Below are 21,862 nucleotides of genomic sequence, written 5' to 3'. Positions count from 1 at the left end.
CCATACATATCGTCAAATACGGAAAGACTCTTACTCAATCACACTGCTCTCCCACTGAGGGCCGGCCGCAGTGGTCTAGCGGTTCTGGTGCTAGCAGTCCGGAACTGCAGGACTGCTACGGTCGCAGGTTCGAATCCTGCCTCGGGGATGGGTGTGTGTGATGTCCTTAGGTTGGTTAGGTTTAAGTAGTTCTAAGTTCTAGGGGACTTATGACCTAAGATGTTGAGTCCCATCGTGCTCAGAGCCATTTGAACCATCTCCCACTGAGGACAGGAGCTTGAATATTAGAACGTGAAACTGACCTGCAACCCAGCAATATATCACTGCGTACCCTACATAACATCAAATACATAAAGACTCCTACTCAATTACAGTGCTCCCCCACTGTGGACAGGAGCTTGAATATTAGTGTGTGAAACCGAGCTTCAACCCAGCAATGTATCAGTGCGTACCATGCTGATGTAGTAAACATACAATTCATATCCTCTGCCAAACAAAATCATCCCTTTTATATCAGAGCACCCTCAATGGACAGAAGTCGCTCTCAGATCTGTTCTACAAATTCGCGATCGTCACCACTCTGCACAAACGCGTTATTGTTTCTGATCCGTACCTGCTTGCCTGCTTGCTCGTTTTTCTACACACATCTCCAGACTCAGCGATTACAAGAACACACGTATTTTCACTATAATATTATACCATTTTCGCGGTACTTCTCGATATCAAGCACTAGGCAGCATCCTACCGATTGCTAGCGCAACATAATTCCCAAGATATTGACTGGAAATTATTTCTATACAAAGCCCAAACTTAAACGAGGTGCAGCGTGCTGTAAACCACTGAGTAACTAGAAACAAATAGAGGAAGGTGATATTTCCGCTCTCGAATACCGAAGTCGGCGATGTAACAAATTCCAAATCATTCACTACTAAGTATAATACTTCATCAATAGCTGATTGCCCATGATACAAAATAATACTGACCGAAAATCAACGATGGGTGGACATCTCTCTTACATTTTTTCCTTGCGAGTCCTACCACCATGTAATGAGAAACATAATCGACCAGATGTTAAAAAAAAACTCGATCTCAACAACTACTGCATGTTACTGTCATAAGCGGTCTTGGTTCTACAGGTACATACAAGTATCTTTGTTAAAAGCTATACCTACCCACTTTACAAATCAAGGTACGACATTACCTCTGAATGAGATGCTTTTTTCCGGACAAATACTGTATCGTAGGAATGTCTATTATCAGACCATGATGCAACCTCGTGATAAAATTACCGCATTTTAAAAGTGATTCGGCTATTGAACGTGGTATGTAATCGGTATTTGCCACTCTCCCAAACCGATAATTCTACAGTATTTCTAGTGCATTCTTTCTCAAGACCATATCAGAGCTTCCATGACATATCCACTGAGCTATGGTCGATGACTGATTGAGAAGGAACACAAGCAGTAGTTCGTGTAGTAGTAGTTTAAATCGGAACTGAGCATGATGTGCTGATTGAGGTACACTAGCTTCTCAGATATCTCGTGTTACGTTATCTGCTAGAAATTATGTTCATGATTTGGAAACGGGTCTTTCCATTCAAGCACATACCTGCGCTGGATCCTCTTGACAATTTCTTTAATTATTAGAACTACTACTCAATCATATTTCTGGCTCTCTCATATCTTGCAACGAGTCAGCTTTCCCGAACCTAGCTGCTACAGTAGAATTCCAACGTGGTTTTAGCCACCCCCCCTATGCATCTTGCAACTGCTCCCATTCCTACAGCTTTCCCCATGTGATCGTTCCAATTTATGTCGGAACTGAGCGTAAGTCGGAGAAAGACATATCCACCACCTTCTGCAACCCATGTAGAAACAGGATGACCTGAGTTACTGCAACAGGACTGTGTTTTGACCATTCGGTGGAAATGCGCGCAGTGTAGTACATCGCCAAACTAGATACATATACTACAGTCTGGAACAGATCCGTGCCCATTAAAATCAGTCAGCCCAACATGCTATCATAGTTATTGTCCATCCCCCAACAGAGAAAAATTACGAACTATAAAAGCTCAACTAACTTCATCCAATATAGAAGTCACCTAGGCACCGATGCTGGCACAATGATGCAAAGATGCAGTTGGGCTCTATCGGGGAGAAAGAAATTTCACAATAATCTCCAGAATAACGCAGCGTGCAGCTATCCAAGCATTCCTAACGGTATACACAGTCCCTCAAACTGCAGCTGCTACTGTCTCCTGTGTCTTACGGTGAGTACCATAACACGCCACACATCGGCTCATTTTAAATAAAAGACACAACATAAGGAAACCAGAAGAGTTTGCTCGCTTTGTGCAGAGTCCCCAAACTACAGTCTGATGGTCATTCACGAGCTCTACATTTAGACTCGTCTCTCACACTGACGGAATAGCTGATAACTATATGTTCCATTGCGACTGATTCCTTATATTTACATGCCGAATAACTGATGCCACTGCTATCGAACCACCGTCAGCCTTTTTTTCCTTACGCAATCAGTCATTATATGGTAGCCAACAGCGTGCCAATGCACAGATGGGACGGAAAAGACAACGCCGATGTACTGTAATAATAAGCATCACAGTTGATATCACGAACAATTTTAGCAATTTTACAGTAACTTCAACACTGGCCAATGATGTGACAGCATGTCTCCCAAATTTCAGTATCATAGCTGGACCAACCCTTCTCCACTCTGCGAGTATCATTGCGAACAAGGATAGATAACTGTGCAGTAATTCCATTCAGTGTTAATTCTCGAACACATAAATCATCAAAGTATACCAGACAACTCTCCACATATTTCTAACACCTGGAGCATAGTAATTAATTTACGATCTGTCTTTATGTGTATGGGAGTCACAGAGCATTCTTGCTGCCTTAGGGTAAAATTAGAGAGTGAAAGACCCTCCTCACACTGTCATTGACCAACCAGGCATGCAGCACCATTACCGAATTAATCTCCAACCGTCCAGAAGAAGACCTACACTCCACGTCTCTTGCATGAATCGAGCTTTAACAGTGCTCACCGATCCAAGTGCATGAGATTTATCGAGATGCGCCCATGTCGAGGAGCTTAGCACTCCTTATTGATGTATAGTAACGGATTGCAAAGTATCGCCATGTAATAACAGGTGGTTAAGAACAACAATAATCAATTGATTTTTATCCACGATAGAGATCGTGGCGGCTGGAGTTCGACGCATTTTACGAAAATCAACCAAGGTATCAACTCTGAAGTATTGTCTAGGATTGTTACCTGGTAGGTATCGGTAAGAGAAAACGTAAACACACACACTCCTAATGCTACAAAGTTCTGCACGTAAAACGGGCTATAATGTTAGATCGCCTGCATCTGCAACCTAACAGTCATACGGAATGTAGCGCTGTTAATAATCCAATGTAAGAAATATGTTTCAAGCATATGACATACATCCTTCTTCCCAGTTTCTCTAAGATAAAGTATGTCATCAAACTATAAAAGGAAAAACTACTTCCATAAAAAATTTGCTCTGCGTGATACGAGCACAAAATAGCTTTCCGGAGACCTATTGTGTCCAATGTTCGAATCTGACCACGGTTCAGAAATTGCATCAGACCTATATAAAATGATCGTTAGTAGCGGGGGTTACCTCCTACAAGGAAACGGATAAACGCATAGCAACAGCCTCCGACATGTGAAAATTACAATTTATTCCGTTACTACTAACTCTGCAAACAGCACATCTGTGGGGCAAATGTTTACATGGGGATTGCAGCACCTCACAATCTCCTATCGCTAACTTAGTTATGACGCTGAAGTCTCGATTTTACACCCAAGATGCGACAGGGGGGATCGCATAAATCAAAGTTCCTTTAGAGGAATGTGACAAGTTTTATCACACATGAGGTGGAAGTCCTTTGATGACCGACAGGTTTACCATTAACGATCGCAAGTAGACACTGCTTTAAACCACATTCAGAACACGTGGCTGTATACGAGTAGAACGCAACCTACGTCATGTGACTGATGCATCCAGATAGAACACTGGGAAAAAATTGACCTGCAGCAACTTCTCCTTCTTTAGAATCCAGGAGGAGTTGTTTGTGTATCTGTAGACTGTGTATTGTGACCCCAAGCACATATGGGCGAGTGTTTTGTGTCAGTGTGATAAATATACTCCATCCCCAAATAAAATGTTCCAAAATAAATAGAGTGCACTGCTTCCTTACTCTCCCTAGCAGCCCAGCGGTGCCTGAGTCATTTTCGCATCTTTTACCCTTACAGACCATCATCTGGGATTAGGTCACATGAGGGATGACAGTATCCTCTGGTGGCAGTAAAGTGTACTAGGTCAGTTGGAGTCTAGATCTTGTGGTGGAGTCATTGCTTGCAAAATAAAAACTAATGTCCATCATAGGCGGAGTCGTTTTCCCGCCATTTCCCCCACCATGTTGGATGATGTCACTGTGCACATTAGTGCACGTTAGCCCGACAACATGGGTTGGTAAGGAGATGTGGCGGTCGCTTGAGGATCGTGGTGGAAAGTTTAAATATTTCCTTCCAAATCCAGGTGAGTGTGGAATTCGCGAAAATTCATTCCAAGTCCACGGTAGTGCTCTCTGGTGGTGTCAATTTGTACTTGGCTTTGTGGTGAACACACTGGATGGCCATACTGCATAAAAATGATTAAATAAAGACTTATGTCCAAGTCCTGTCCCCACGAATCCTCAGGAGGAGGTGGCGGTTGGGTGACTGAGGCTAGTAAAAGTGTGCTTTCTTTCTCGCCATTTTCTTAGCTTAGTAGAGATATGCAAATTGACCGTTGTTTACCGCCAAAATTCAAACTTGGCGCCAATTCACTGGAGGAAGTGGCGGTCGGGTGACTTAGGTTAGTGGAGGTAGCCCAAGTGGCCTATCTTCCCGAGATTGTTTTGTTTAGTAGAGATAACCGTGGTGTGGTGAATTATCCTTTTGAAATTTGAACTTACGACCAATTTTCTGGGGAAGGGGGCATGGCATTTTCCCTCCAAAAGCAGCCATCTTGGATAATGGTACCTGCGTCATGAGCTGACGTCATGGCCGCCATCTTGGACGATGTCATCGCCGCCATGTTGGATACATCTGGCAACAATGCAGAGTGTTCCAGAACAGGTGTTGCCCCAATACTGACTATCCTGACTGGGCCCATCTTTACCAGTTGGTGATGTTACTCTAGAGAGTTGAGCACTGTTATACTGTCGTGGCCGAATTATCCTCGGTCTGTTCTCATCTGTGGTCTTATTTATATAAACAATAGCCTCCACATGCCTACTCACTTCGACCCCTTCTTTCACATTGATTACACCACTCATATCCTCCCGTTCTCGGTCTGCCCCTGTTCGCGTCTATCCTTTGTGTTCCACACCTCCCCTCCCATGGGAAAACTCAACTCTTCTTCATCTCGTTCAGCCCTGTTACTACCCTGATCTTGCTCCATCGTGTGCAGTCTGTTTATTTGAGATGCGTTCGACAACAGTCGTGTCCTGCTACGAGTGAACATTCATTTACGATACATCAACAAAAAAATAGCCGTGCAAGAATCGCTAGGCGAATTGGACACGCCAGTGCGGTAGGAATTGCTGCAATAGAATCCCAGGGGAAGGAAGCACTTGCGAGTACAATGCAAAGAATGGAAAGCGTTGAAGAATGCGTTGCGGGTACCACCCAAAGGTGCGAAAGCGGAGAAGAACGTGTAGCACGCCTGGAACGCCAGTAAATTGGTACATTGCGTCGAAGGCGACGAACGGCGTACATGGAAGTGTGGTGCCAGACAGTGGCCCACCATGCACCGGCTCAGTGCAAGCGCACAGCAAAGCGCACACAGCAGCCCAGGAAGCGCAAAATTACAGCCTGACCGGAACCACTTGTGCACAGTTCCAGTATCATTACGGGGCAGGACTATTTGGTGACAGTGCGTACAAGGAGATGTCAGCTCGCGTTGAACAGACGAGGGCGTTTGATACTACACTACTGGCCATTAAAATTGCTACACCAAGAAGAAATGCAGACGATAAACGAGTATTCATTGGACAAATATATTATACTAGAACTGATATGTGATTACATTTTCCCACAATTTGGGAGCATAGAACCTGAGAAATCAGTACCCAGAACAACCACCTCTGGGCGTAAAAACGGCCTTGATACGCCTGGGCATTGAGTCAAACAGAGCTTGGATGCAGTGTACAGGTACAGCTGCCCATGTAGCTTCAACACGATACCACAGTTGATACAGTGACTGGTGCATTGTGACGAGCCACCATTGACCAGACCTTTACAGTTGGTGAGAGATCTGGAGAATGTGCTGGCCAGGGTAGCAGTCGAACATTTTCTGTATCCAGAAAGGTCCGTACAGGACCTGCAACATGCGGTCGTGCATTATCCTACTGAAATGTAGGGTTTCGCAGGGATCAAATGAAGCGTAGAGACACGTGTCGTAACATATCTGAAATGTAACGTCCACTGTTCAAGTGCCGTCAATGTGAACAAGAGGTGACCGAGACGTGTAACCATTGGCACCCCATACCATCACGCCGGGTGATACGCCATTATGACGATGACGAATACATGTTTCCAATGTGCGTTCACCCCGATGTCGCCAAACACAGATGCTACCACCATGATGCTGTAAACAGAACCTGGATTCATAAAAAAATGACGTTTTGCCATTCGTGCACCCAGGTCCGTCGTTGAGTACACCATTGCAGGCGCACCTGTCTGTGATGCAGCGTCAAGGGTAACCACAGCCATGGTCTCTGAGCTGATAGTCCATGCTGCTGCAAACGTCGTTGAACTGTTCATGCAGATGGTTGTTGTCTTGCAAACGTCCCCATCTGTTGACTCAGGGATCGAGACGTGGCTGCACGACCCGTAATGCACCATTGGTCCACCTTCGAGATCCATCCCAGATGTGACATGTTGTGGATCTGCCTCCGAACATCGCTCTGGATATAATGCATGGCATATCCGCTTTCAGATCCTGTCCCAAATGTGGTGTATTATGGATCTGCATCCCAACTTTACTCCGGATATAACACATGGTGGATCCACATTCGAACACTAACTCGGGTCTACATGGGTCATGTTTGGCATTTGAGTGTGAATGTGGCTTCATGTACTCCAGTGCCATGTGGCTGAAATGTCTGTGGAAACAGCAAACATTCGCCTAAGTGGTCTCATGGCTATGAGAATAGGGGAGCAGCGATGGGCATTCTCACTTTCAGCTGCCATGGTCTGTAGTTAACGATGTTTCTAACTGCTTAGCCAGCTTCTCGCTGGTGGTGCATGGAATTCGTAGGTTCTCAAGAGTGCTCGAAGGTCTTTGGGAAGAGGCAGCGTCACAGTAAAGCAGCGCCGCAACAGGGCAGTGTGGGATGGTTTGGCTCTCTTCAGAATGAGCGAAAATCGTCGTGGCAGCCATCATAGCGTGCGAGTTGAGCAAGGTGTGCCTTCTATCGGCAATTGAAGCAAATTGCATAAATGTTGCTCTTCCTGAACAACAAAGCTACCAGAGTAGCAACAAAGCGTCTAAAATGATACTGGCATTAATCATCAACAAATGTTTGCACAATTCAGGTGAGGTCTTGTCGCCATGCCTCTCGTGGTTCAGAGTTAGCATGAGTCTTTGATTTATTGGTTTTGTGCAAGGAGAAATCGCCACCATCATAATGGATTGGGATGTGGATAAGCGAGAAATTAAAGTGTTGGCAAGAATTAATTGAAAAAGTTGCTGAAAAAGTTGTAGTTTTTTTCCTAATATGCATTCATCAATCACATAAATGAGACGACCTATTGATTTACAAACAAAAAAAGTTGAAGCCAGGTAGAATTGAGTCCAATAACATATATATTCAACAGTGTTCACAAAGAACAAAATGAGCTTATGTTTAGAAACTCTGAAAATTAGTTTCAGGAGTTGGTCTGTAATTAAAAAGTAGTAAGTGGATACTTTGGGCGCATTTGGCATGTTTTTAACGCACAATCTGTTTCTAAGATTATTTAAATTAATTTTTTATATTACATTATATTATATGAACTTTTCTATAAGATAAAAAATCTTTGATACTTAATTTAATTAATTTGTAAAAATGGTTGTGCAGTAAAATAATGTCAAATGCTGTGGACATAGCCACTACATCTTCACATACATCTAAGTAGATACTCTGCAAGCTACCATATGGTGTGTGGCGGAGGATAATCTGTATCACTATTAGTCATTCCCTTTCCTGTTCCATTCACAAACAGTATGATCGAAAAATGACTGCCTGTAACCTCTGTATGAGCCCTAATTTCTCGTATCTTATTTTTGTGGTCCTTATGCTTAATATATGTTGGCAACAGTAGAGTCATTCAGCAGCCAGCTTCAGATGTTGGTTCTCTAAATTTTCTCAACATTGTTTCTAAAACCACTATATATAAGCCACTATACATAAAAATCAGAGCAAATTTAAGTGCTCTAATGAAAATCTATATATAATGATATGAAGTTTTGGTTGAAAATAATAGACTTTTTGAGTACACTAGAATTAATTTAAAAAAATTGTTTGAGGCGCAAAATTCCAGCAGAACGTTTTGGTACCTTTTGCAAGGAAATCTGGTGGGATTTTTTCTGATGTTATTTTCTTTATTTCATTTCACCCACCAGGTTATTTAGCTGAACGTCACTATTGGTCTGTGACTTGGATGATAACTGTCATCCACTCATCTTCTCCTGCTGTCTTGGCCAGTGCACTGGAAAAGCTGCTTCGGGTGGCCATCTTCGTCTTCTTCTCGATGGACTCGAATAGTAGATGACAAAAGCAAATAACAATAGTACTGGTTTGCTGAATCAATCCTATACCTATTGAACTCTTCCCCACATAGTAAGTGTAGTTGGTATTTGAGGAACAAAGTTGATTCGAGAACAAAAATGAGGCATCTGTTAGCAGTTTCCTGAAACAGCTTCAGCTGCTACAGCCTTGCAGGTTACTGTGGTTTTATAGAACAGCGTGACAGTGATACTTCAGTCACCTGTGAGGAACTTTGGAGGCAGGAACTACACAATATTTCCTGCTGCCTGGCCTGGTGGACAGATCGATTTTCGTTAATTTCTCAGCTAAATATTAACTGATTTTAAAAATTCAAAATACTGACGTAATCTAGATAAAAAAGAGCTATTCATGATAATAATAAGGAATAAAATCGGAAATCACTAGATACTCAATTTTTCAGTTTAAAAATTTTCCATTCGTATTCTGTGTTGTGCATCAAATATAAGATTCCTCTTCCTGTGCATAATTATGTAGGCGATTGTTCCCTTTGATATTTTATCGTTAAATGTCGCATTTCGTAGTAGACCTCTGAGGAGTAACTATATTCTTCCCACAATTCATGTTAATCACATAGATAGGACACATTATTACGAAGTTAAATAGACTTATAGCTACATCGCCCTTCAACTGTGTGACTCATTTAAAGTCAAGAAATGCATCATATGCCTTCAGATAATTATTTTGAGGATCCAAATTTCACATTTATTGAGGAAATATTTCATTCCTTTAATTTTAATATAAATATTCTGAAGTTTAATGTGATCATATAAAAAGAATCAATCAACTGATTATTTGTTCAGTTTGTTTGAAACACATGACATATAAAACTCTACTGAATTATGGTAATTGTGATATCTAGCTCGAATATTTTCTTCCCACTTAATCCCACTACCTCAACTGTTTGTAGTTCATATAGAAAATATTGAAATTTTAGGACTTTTCAATTATTTTCTCGTTGTTCAAGCTCATAATTCTATTCAGATTTAACAATAGGCCACAAATTTCCATAGATCCTAGTGCAATTTTACCTTCTTTTGGAAGTGTAGCTTTTGTTTCAACTCTGATGTTATTGTAGTCAGGCTATCTAAGATGAGCACCTCCAGCTCTGGAACTCCAACTGAAAATTACAGTAGGATTCCATTCTCATAAAATTTCTTTATATTCACTAGAGAAACAATCAAACATATTCAGTGGAAAAGGCACTTCAGTTTCCTTGGTCCTTACTTTACTATTATTAAATATATGTCCTTCAATACTTATTTTATGATTAAAAGATGAAGTCAAATATAACAAAACTGATGATGAAATAAAAGGATGCCATATTCTAGACTTAACATTATTTCCTTTCTTTATGGCCATAAAATCAAATAGCTCTGCCACATAATTATCAATTAATTTTTTATTACAATTTCCATCAAAAGTTGGATGATCTGTACCATAGCACCAATAATACTGAAGCTCATGTTCAATTGAGCTTGATTAAGATGAAGTCATCCATCTCCTATACTTATGTTAATGTCTGTATCCTTGTTAGGAATATTTATATATAATTTTTTGTTTTCTCATTTATAGGAAATGAGTAGAACAGATGGTTCTCCAGTTTGTTTATTATTTATTAAAGATACAAATTTATTAAACCATTTCAAAAATAACTTCCAGTAGCACCACTGAAGTCAATCAGATTATCATTTTCATCAGTTATAGTTATTTCGAATTCTTGTACAGTATTAAAAATTGGAATGTGGTTCATAAATTATTGATCCACCATATTCAGCACTGGGCTTGAACATAGCAATAATATTAGTTTCTCAATGAAAATGATCAGTATGCTTCACAAACATTCCATCAGCTAGATTAAAATTAAAATTGATTAAGTCTGATGGAATATGTTGAGGAACATTATTAACAAAAGTTTTCTATCAGCTTCAATAATTTTGTTGCTAAATCCAAGAACATTTCCAATACTATCTTTTATATCCAAATATAATTTAACAGCACTCTCATTAATGATTTGGTTTCAAACTTAACCTGCTTCAATGTGAATATTTGGCTTTTTTTGTATGAATAAATTTTTCCAAGCTTTTCAAACTATATTGACCAACAGGAATATCTGTTGCTTCTCCATCACAATATAGCTTATTATTTTTCATGTAACATTTGGTATTGGAAATGTTAAAGCAACATTATTAACACTTCCTTGTATAGGTACAGTCAACTGCCTTTGAGAACAGATGAATTAGCATTTGATTGAAATAGGTGACTCATTTAATATTAATTAAATTTTATTTAATTCAATGAAAACAGATTGGGAACCAAAAATAGGAATTCCAGGGAAGAACTCAGAAAATAAACATGGTAAGCTTTGACAAGATCTGTTTGATGAGCTGTAATAGGTCCAAATGGTTGCAGAAGAACAACACATCTGACTGACAGTTATATATAAGGATCCTTCAAGAAGAAACCAGCTGGAGTCTGGAATACGCAAACTGGTGACAGGAGGGTAATATCATGTCGTGCGTAAGGAGGTGCGGTTGTGACCAGAGCATGAAAGTTCACAGCCAGTCGCTAGAGGGCACGTGTGCAGATCATGTGACCATATAGACCAAGCAGCAGCATGCATCAATCGTCCAAGACTGCCAATCGCATTGCAAACAGTGACATGGAGGCATCAACAGAAGAGCAAAGGGGTGTTGTTCGTTTTCTGACGATGGAACGAGTGGGAGGAATAGAAATTCATCAAAGAATGTCACAAGTGTACGGCGAACACAACATGTCCCTTGCAAGGGTCGAGTGGCAGGGCAGGACTACCACACTGGAGCACCACACTGCATTACCGATGACATCGTCCAGATGGTGGATGCACTCATTACCCAGGACTGCCAAGTGACAGTGAAAGCTATGGCTGCTGTGGTCAGTTCGAGCATTGGAAGTGTTCACACCATCACGAAGGAATGACTGTACATTCGCAAAGTGTGTAAGAAATAGGAGCCCCACAGTCTTCAACCACACCAGGAATCATGTCGAATGGACCATTGCCTTGCTTAACTGTGGCGCTATGCTCGGGAAGAGAGTGTGTTCCTGGCACAAGTGGTGGCTGGAGATGAGTCATGGTATCATTACTTCAAACCAGAATCAAAACAACGAAGTCTCCAGTGGAAGCATCCAAGATCACCACCACCAAAAAAAGCCAAGGCCATCCGCATGAGTGCAGGAAAGGTTATGCTGGCGTTCTGCTTCGACCAAGATGGCCCCATTCTCATTTAATTCCTGCAGCATGGGACAACAGTGAATGCCCAGCGTTACTCCGAAACCTTGACCACCCTTTGTCAAGCGATGAAATCAAAACGACCAGGCAATCTCACCCATGAGGTCATTCTGCTGCCCAACAATGCATAGCCTCATACAGCCAACACTGTCACAGCACTCCTGGAGAGATTCAAATGGGAGGTTCTCGCCCACCCTCCATTAAGTCCAGAACTCATTCCTGTGATTATGACATTTTTGGTCTCCTTAAAAGGGCTCTGAGGGGCAAAAGGTTCACCTTGGACGATGTATGGAACTGGTTAACATTCCAGTCATGGGAATTTTATGGGACAGCCATTCACCGCCTTATGTCACAGTACGGCATGTGTCTCAACAGCCAGGGTCAATACTTCTGACACATAGGTACTGATTTCTGTAATTATGCCTCCAGCTAGTTTCTTTATGAACACTCCAGGCTGGTTAAATAGGAATACCATAAATCACTTCTATGTTTATTCAAAAAGCTTAGATCAACCGAAATATCAGGAATTTATAAAAATGTGTAGCAAAGTTGAAGATAAAAATAATGAGCAGATTATTATATTTATTGAAAACAATGATGAAATTATACAACTAGACCAATGTCAAGACAAGTCACTTGTAGTATTCGACGATTTCTTTCTAGAAAATCAAGATGTAGTTATAGAATATTTTCTAGAGGAAGGCATAAAGGAATAGGTTGTTTTTATTGATCTCAGAGATATTTAGAAATAGCAAAACAATCAGTAAGGGATTTAAATAGTTTTAGACAAGATGCTACAAATTTAAATTACATCTACCATGTGTTTTTGGAGCCAATTCAAAATTTGATGATATTAGAGCAATGTGTGTAAAATGTTGGATTGATCAATCTGCATTTTTTACAATAGAAAGCTAATGAAGGGAAATACAGGTATCATACAAAAGATTTCTTTATTAAATGAGCCTTTACAACATGATACTGCATATATATTAGAAAACTGTGCAGATCGTATTTTACATGAGCATATAAATGAATTTCAAGAAGCTCATGACTATAAAAAAGTATATGAAAGATAAGAATTACACTAATTGTTCATGGCCTAGTAAAGAAGGTGAATGTGGGCCAGATATAGTTGGTTGTTATTTTTTGGTAAGTGCAAATGCAGAATGCATAAAATATTTAAATTTTTATAAATCGATACATAAAAATAGATTCAATAATGTTTTTTATACTTGGTATATGTTTTCGAAATATTATCTAGAGGTAGTTAAAAAGTAGAAAGAAATTGAAGAACTGAAAGAATGATTCAAGTTTTGGGAAAAAGCAGCCAAGAACAGCATATGAAAATATTAAAAAGAAAGTTAAATTGTTATTGATGCAATCGAAAAAGTTAAAAAACAAATGGAAGGATTAGGCGATAATGTGCTGAAAGTTACAGAAGAAAATAGGAAAGCTTAAAATCAAATTGTTCTGAACACTCACTGTCATCAAGAAGAATTTGGAGATATACCAAAAATTAAACCATATCATGGTCCTCATTGTGATTATACATTAAGTAAATCAGAAATACAAGAGTTATTGACAAAATATGATGAAGAGGTTACAAATGGGAGCAATGTAACTAAAGCTCAGAGTGCTGTCCAAAAAATAAGGGAGGGTGATGTCAGAAAAATAAATATAAGCATAACAATCTTAAAATGTATCAACCATTGTAAACACACAGTTTTTCGATTAAGAACTGTCATACATTTAATATATTAGCAATAAATCGATAAAATTTGTGGATACAAATTAATGATCAATGGAAAGGAATATTAAGATATAGATGGCCTAATGAATCTGTTAACTAAAAAACATTACTGTAGATGACAGGGTGATAAATTTGATGTGTTGATTTATCAAATTATTCAGATATGTCATTCAAATGCATTATATTCTGAAAATAATCCTAATACAATAAAATCAAGTAGAGGTATTAAATACAGTAGTTTGATAAAAAATTGTTGATGAGCATTTCCAAAAATTCAAATGATTGCAGTCAAATGTTGATTCTTCAGAAGCAGATGAGAAACTAGGTGAAGGCTTCATAATAAATATGCGGAAAAACAATGTAATACGTTTAGATGAAAGATGTTAGAGATTTAATCAACAGATTAGCATTTATTCATGGAGAAGAATTAGCTGGAAATATAAATTAACGTAATGAAAAAGTGGGAATAACATAAATATTAGCAAATAAATTTAGAGATTTTATTATCAACAATTCAAAAGGAATTCTATATTCGATTAGATTTTTGGGTAACTTGCCACACATGTTTTGAGAAAATGAAAAATATGGAAAAGGATTAGTTAATACTTCAATTAATAAGTTGTCATTCGAAATATTCATCCCTGGTTATAGCTATTGTGGTCCAGGAACAAGATTATAAGAGAGATAAGCTAGTGGCGAACAAGCAATAAATGTGATATCGCTTATAGAGATTTAGAAAAAAAGACATGAAGCAGACAAAAAATTTCAAATAGTTCTAAAAGAAAGTGTGCATACTTCTGATGCTTCAGTTGGAGAAAAACTAGCAGCAACTGAAGCTAGAGGTATAGTGTGTGGGAAGAGAAAATTAGGTATGGGCCTGGAACATGATGATAATGGTTGGGGACTATAAAAATATTAATCCTTATAAATGTCTCGTCTATATAAATGAGTAACTTCAGTATTGGCTATACTTTATTACCTAGTGCTAAACTAAACCAAAATCAATTAAAATTTATCTCAATAATGATCAGTTATTAAGTACTGAAATTTTTTAACTAAAGCACAAAGAGGGATGAGAGATTAAAAACTGGATGTAATTTACATAACATTAGGTATCCCTATGATAAAAAAATTATCTAGTACCTAACAAAAAAGAAAAAGGGTTCAGGAGCAGCAAAATATAAATGAGGACTTTTTCCTATATATTCGGCAGCAGTAACATATTTAACAATTACTGGATGATTAGGTGCTGAAGCAGCTGGTATTGCAAAAGCAGTAATGGACAAGAAAAAAGGTGATGCACAATTAGAAGAACAAAACAGACAATTGTGCAATGAAGAAGACAGCTGGCACTGAAATAAAAAAAATTAGTAAAAATTCATACGTGTCCTATGGCATTAAATAATTTTGATATAGAAAAACGCTAAACAATTAAAAATCAAATACATTCATGGTGTTTTTATGATTGATGAGTTATCGAATTGTCCCAGAGAATGTAAATCTGGAATACTTAATTTAGAAACATCTGGTAATTCTGGATAACATTGGATCTGATGTTATAAGAACAAACATAAAAACTTTATATGATTAAGTTGATGGAAATTTTTCTATAGAAGCTGTTAAATATCTGGGCTACAGAGTTCTACGATATCAGACAAAGTATATAAAACATTAATGAAGTAATTTGTGGCCATGTCCGTATATTTGTTTTAAAATTGTTGTCAGGTAAGTTAAATGATACTTTGAGTTTAATAAATGGCCTTTTTGATACTAAGGCATGACCTAAAGACAGCTACAATATCAATGAGCAAATAAACTGAGCAAACTCAAAAACAAATTGGAATCAAAAACAGAAAATTTTCAACCCAGTATCAGAAAAGAAGTAAATTCAAAAATTGAATTGAAAACTTCACTGACAACCTAAGTGATGTTTATAATACATGTGCATAATTAAAAACATTAGATGACTGAAAAGTAGAGAATGTAATTGAAAGTGAAGTAAGTAACATTTTTAAAGCATCTAAAAGCTATATTGATTTTAAAGGCAGAGGACAGGTAGATATAAAATATCCTGTAAAGGGTTGCAATACATTTACCAAACAATATTTACAAAACGAGTTTGCTTTAGCTAAAGCAGAATTTTAATTCAGCTATCACTGACTCTAGTCAACAACTTAGTCTGTGATTAAGTAATCATTCTACAAAAGCTGAATACAAAAATATTCTAACAAAGTTCAGTAAATGAAATACAGTCTATGATTGTACTTTGGAAATTTGTCATAAAAGGATATGTAAGATCAATACAACTTAAAATTCTGCTGTAGACAGATGTGGTGTACATGAGAGAAAGAATGGGGTAAACAAATATTTGAATTTACATTTAACTTAGGAAATGAAGTACACAAAGGTGGATTTCAGTATGTTTACATTCTCAAAAAAATATGATATTGGAATAGATGTAGACAAAGAATTAACATTTAATCATTTTTATGTTTCAGTAAGTGGTGATGAACAGTATGACATAATTAATAGCAATCAGTCAATAATAGTAAATAAATCACATTTTCTAACTGCAAGATGTAATTAAATCACTACCCATGGATCTAAAAATAAATTTATTTGCTGAAATAATTTAAAATTTAATGAATTTTGATCTGTATAAATGGATTCTACTGCATATCTAAAATGTAAAAAATTTGCTGACACATATCATCTAAATAGAACAACAGCAACAAATTGACGACAAAATATTGGACGAATCTGTGCAATACATAAAACTAAAAAGAGGAAATCCATTTAAAAAAACTGTAGCTGAACCTGTGAGCAAATCTATCACTCATAGTATTTGTGGAGTAATTCTTAATAAACTACATGGACCGATGGGGAAATATTTTAAAAGAAGGGTTGTTGTATCTCTTGGTATGCATCATTTATTACAAGCAGCTCTAGTAGAAGTGGACCCTGTTAAATTTAAAGTAATTTCAAAAATAAATAAATGATTTAATCTTTAATAACTGTAATCAATGTTTTTTCCAAAATTGATTGGTCTATTCCAGGTAAACATGAAATTGCTAAAAATGTAGTTGAAGGTTTTGAAAAACTATTTAGAGAGAGGATTCCAAGAATTTTACAAACAGGTTATGGTAAAGAGTTCTATAACATGGATTTTTCAAGAATTTATGAAAAAATATAATATTAATCATTGTTCAACTTTTACTGAAATAAAAGCACATGTTGCAGAAAGATTTAGTAGAATGCTTAGAGAAAATATATGGAAAAAGTTTGCTCTTCAAGGTAATTATAAATATATTGAACTAGTTGATGAATACAATAATACAAAGTACTCGACAATAAAAATAAAGCCAGTAGAAGTTAATGGAAAAAATTAAAAGCCACCGTCTTTGCACCTAATGCCAAGCCTCAAAATAAAGCTGGTCATAAAATTAGAATTAGAAAACTTAAAGGAATTTTTCATACAATATTAGAAAGTTTATTGGTCAACAGAAATTTTTGAAACTGAAATTGTATTCATTAAAATCCAATCATACATAAATTAAAACCATAGGATGGAGAAAAAACAAAAGGAAATTTTTATTAATATGAAATACAGAAGACAAAATATCTAGAAACATATCTAGTTGACAAAGTTCTAAGAATGAAACAAGATAAAATTTATGTTAAATGGTTGGGATTTGATAATGCACACAATAGTTCAGTAAATAAATAATTTTATTTTGTGAGAAGAATCAATCACTCACCTTATCCATCTTATATGGTTCTTTTATAAGTTAGGCCCAGTAGAAAAATAGTTTTATTAATAAAAAATTTGTATATATAAATGTATCACATCATAAAAATGAGAAAATTAATGCTTTAATATTTTATGTCTGTATGTTATCCTGGTAATGATGTACCAACATTTATAGATCAATTAACCAATGAGAATGTGAATTATTTATACAGTTTAAATGGAGAATAAATGTATATTGTTTACGAAAATTTTAGAAAACAGAACTAAAATTTATATTCCCAAATATTTCTTTAGCAAAATTAATTGTCTGCTTATCTTACAGTAATCAATACAATTTTTTCGAGATAATAAATAAACGGTTTTATGTTTTTGTAATAAAAAATATTTCAGACTAATGAATAGCCTAAAAGTCAGTGAATTAATAGCAAGAGAAAAGGATTAGGAATAAGGGGATATTCTAAACTTAGAAAACAACAACTTATTGATCTTATACTCAATAACACAAACAGTCCAGAGACTACATGCATTGCAGAGACTGATTCTGCTATAAAGGAACTAAAAGCTAAAGTGAAAGAATTAGGGATTAAAGGATATTCTAGACCAGGAAAGAAAAAATTTATTGCATTGATTAATTACAATTCTGAAAATTTGTGCTTTGAGGAGTTATGTAAATTGTATTCAATAACAGCTGAAATGTATAGAAATAAAATTGTTGTTTATATTAAAAAGAATAATCCATATAATAATACAGGCTGGAAATACATATCAGAACATTTTGCATTAATGAAGATTTTCGAAGAGAATTTCAAGATAAATTACACTGGGAACTTATACTGCGACGAAATTTAGTTGCAGATTTTATTAGAAAAGTTCAAGATAAAATTAATTGGTATTCCTTATCACGGACACGAAATTCATGTAAAAATTTTATAAGAGAAGTCAAGACAAATTAGACTGAAACATAATATCATATCGAAACTTAACTAAATGCTATATGCGAGAATTTTAAAATAAATTAGGTTGGAGTATTATATCAAATAAAGAAAAATTATTTGTAGATCTTATTAGAGTATTTCTATATAGAAATAGAGAATAGAATAAATTGGAATGAAATATTGTAACGTAAATTGACTATAAATTTCAAATGAGAGTTTCTAGACAAATTAAACTTCTTATATATTGGAGAAACAAATATTATCTGAAAAATTTACAAGAGAATATCAGAATAAAGCAGATTGGAATAATATATGGGCATATCAAGTATCATCTGAAGACTTTATATGGGAATTTCAAGATAAATTGCTCACATCAAACAAAGCTTTGCATCACCCCAGTTCCCAGAACTCCTGAAGATAGACATTGTCTGTAGATATTGTATAATAGACACAGTCCCTTTGACTGTTCAGCGATGCCACTAAACCCATCCAAAGATGTAAACAACCATGCATGAGCAGCGCCTATTAGATGGAAGGGTACTGACAGTCATTCCACCAGAAAGAAGGCACACGGCTCGTGTTGTCTGTAGTTCAACCATGCCTAGACGGTCAGAACCGCCGTTCGATCATGTCCGCATTGTTACTTTGTGTCAGGAAGGGCTCTCAACAAGGGAAGCGTCCAGGTGTCTCAGAGTGAAGGAAAGCAATGTTGTTCGGACATGGAGGAGATACAGAGAGGCAGGAACTGTAGATGACATGCCTCACTCAGGTCGCCCAAGGGCAACTACTGCAGTGAATGACCGCTACCTACGGATTATGGCTCAGAGGAACTCTGACAGCAACGCCATCATGTTCAGTAATGCTTTTTGTGCAGCCACAGGACGTCGTGTTACGACTCAAACTGAATGCAATAGGCTGCATGATATGCAGCTTCACTACCGACGACCATCTTTGGAACCACGACACCATGTAGCATGGTACAAATGGGCCCAACAACATGATGAATGGACCACTCAAGATTCGCATCACGTTCTCTTCACTGGTGAGTATCACATATAACTTCCACCAGACAATCGTCAGAGACCCGTTTGGAGGCAACTCAGTGAGGCTGAACGCCTGAGTCACACTATCCAGCAAGTGCAGCAAGGTGGAGATTCCCTGCTGTTTTGGGGTGGCATTACATGGGGTCGAAATTGCCACTGGTGCTCATGGAAGGCGCCATAAAGGCTGTATGATACATGAATGCCAACCTCCAATCAATAGTGCAACCATAACTGCAGCATATTGGCGGGGCATTCGTCTTCAGGGACGACAATTCATGGCTCCATCGTGCACTTCTTGTGAATGACTTCCTTCAGGATAAGGACATCATTCGACTAGAGTGGCCAGCATGTTCTCCAGGTATGCACGCTATCGAACATGCCTGGATAGATCTAAAAGAGCTTTTTATGGATGACGTGACCCACCAACAACTCTGGGGGATGTATGCCAAATCACCATTGAGGAGTGGGCCAGTTTGGACCAACAGTGCGATGATGAACTTGTGAATAGTATGCCATGACAAATGCAGGCATGCATCAATTCAAGAAGATGTGCTACTGGATATTAGAGGTATCGGTTTGCACAGCAATCTGGACCACCACCTCTGACGGTCTTACTGTATCGTGGTACAACATGTAATGTGTGGTTTTCATGAGCAATGAAAAGGGCAGAAATGGTTTTTATGTTGATCTGTATTCTGGAACTCCCGTAACTGATTTGTGTTTATTGGGATAATACACCCAGTAATCAAAAATTATATGAATATTTTATGAGAGACTTACAGGATGCACTAAACTGGGATGAAATACATATACACGAAATTATCTGAAAATTTTTTAGTAAAAATGTAAGATAAAGCTAAGTGGAAGAATATTTTAAGGTGACAAAAATTATCTGAATCATTCACACAAAGAATAATAAATCCTTATGAAATATTATTTACTTCAGAAGAAGAATGTTCTATGTGATTTAATTTCGAAGATTATCAGTTTGTAAAAACTAAACGTAATCATATTTTTCATAAAGTAGATATTAATAAATGATTAACAGATCCATATGAAACAACTTGTCCAATGAGTAGAAGTGATATTATAAAATTTGCACCTGATGAAAAGATAATATACCATTAATCAGCTGTTCTTATATATATAGTTACACAGAATATTAAAATAATTATGCCAACAAACAGTTCTTAATCATTATTCAATCTTTGGTATAAATTTACTGCATTAGGATTAAAGTTAAGTCTTATAATTTATTTACAGTTTGGATGTCTTTTTCGATTATACAGGGTGTTACAAAAAGGTACGGCCAAACTTTCAGGAAACATTCCTCACACACAAATAAAGAAAAGATGTTACGTGGACATGTGTCCGGAAACGCTTAATTTCCATGTTAGAGCTCATTTTAGTTTCGTCGTCCACCTACGCTCAATGGAGCACGTTATCATGATTTCATATGGGATACTCTACCTGTGCTGCTAGAACATGTGCCTTTACAAGTACGACACAACATGTGGTTCATGCACGATGGAGCTCCTGCACATTTGAGTCGAAGTGTTCGTACGCTTCTCAACAACAGATTCGGTGACCGATGGATTGCTAGAGGTGGACCAATTCCATGGCCTCCACGCTCTCCTGACCTCAACCCTCTTGACTTTCATTTATGGGGGCATTTGAAAGCTCTTGTCTACGCAACCCCGGTACCAAATGTAGAGACTCTTCGTGCTCGTATTGTGGACGGCTGTGATACAATACGCCATTCTCCAGGGCTACATCAGCGCATCAGGGATCCATGTGATGGAGGGTGAATGCATGTATCCTTGCTAATGGAGGACATTTTGAACATTTCCTGTAACAAAGTGTTTGAAGTCACGCTGGTACGTTCTGTTACTGTGTGTTTCCATTCCATGATTAATGTGATTTGAAGAGAATTAATAAAATGAGCTCTAACATGGAAAGTAAGAGTTTATGGACACATGTCGACATAACGTATTTTCTTTCTTTGTGTGTGAGGAATGGTTCCTGAAAGTTTGGCCATACCTTTTTGTTACACCCTGTATACAGTTGCCTTTGTTAATTTGTTTCTTGCACCCTAATCACATAGTAATTATATTCAAAGTTTTAATCAAGTAATATAAAAAAAAAGAAAAGTTGGTTTCAATTCTGATCGAATGTTTGAGGAACAACATGAGGTAATAAAGCAGCCATTTTTGTGTGTCTTTCTTGTGTTGTTCCAATTGCATTATCA

The sequence above is a fragment of the Schistocerca americana genome, chromosome 3 (assembly GCF_021461395.2).
Source record: "Schistocerca americana isolate TAMUIC-IGC-003095 chromosome 3, iqSchAmer2.1, whole genome shotgun sequence".
Taxonomy (NCBI): Eukaryota; Metazoa; Arthropoda; class Insecta; order Orthoptera; family Acrididae; genus Schistocerca; species Schistocerca americana.
The sequence above is the reverse complement of the archived record's forward strand: the minus strand, read 5'-3'. Positions refer to the sequence as shown.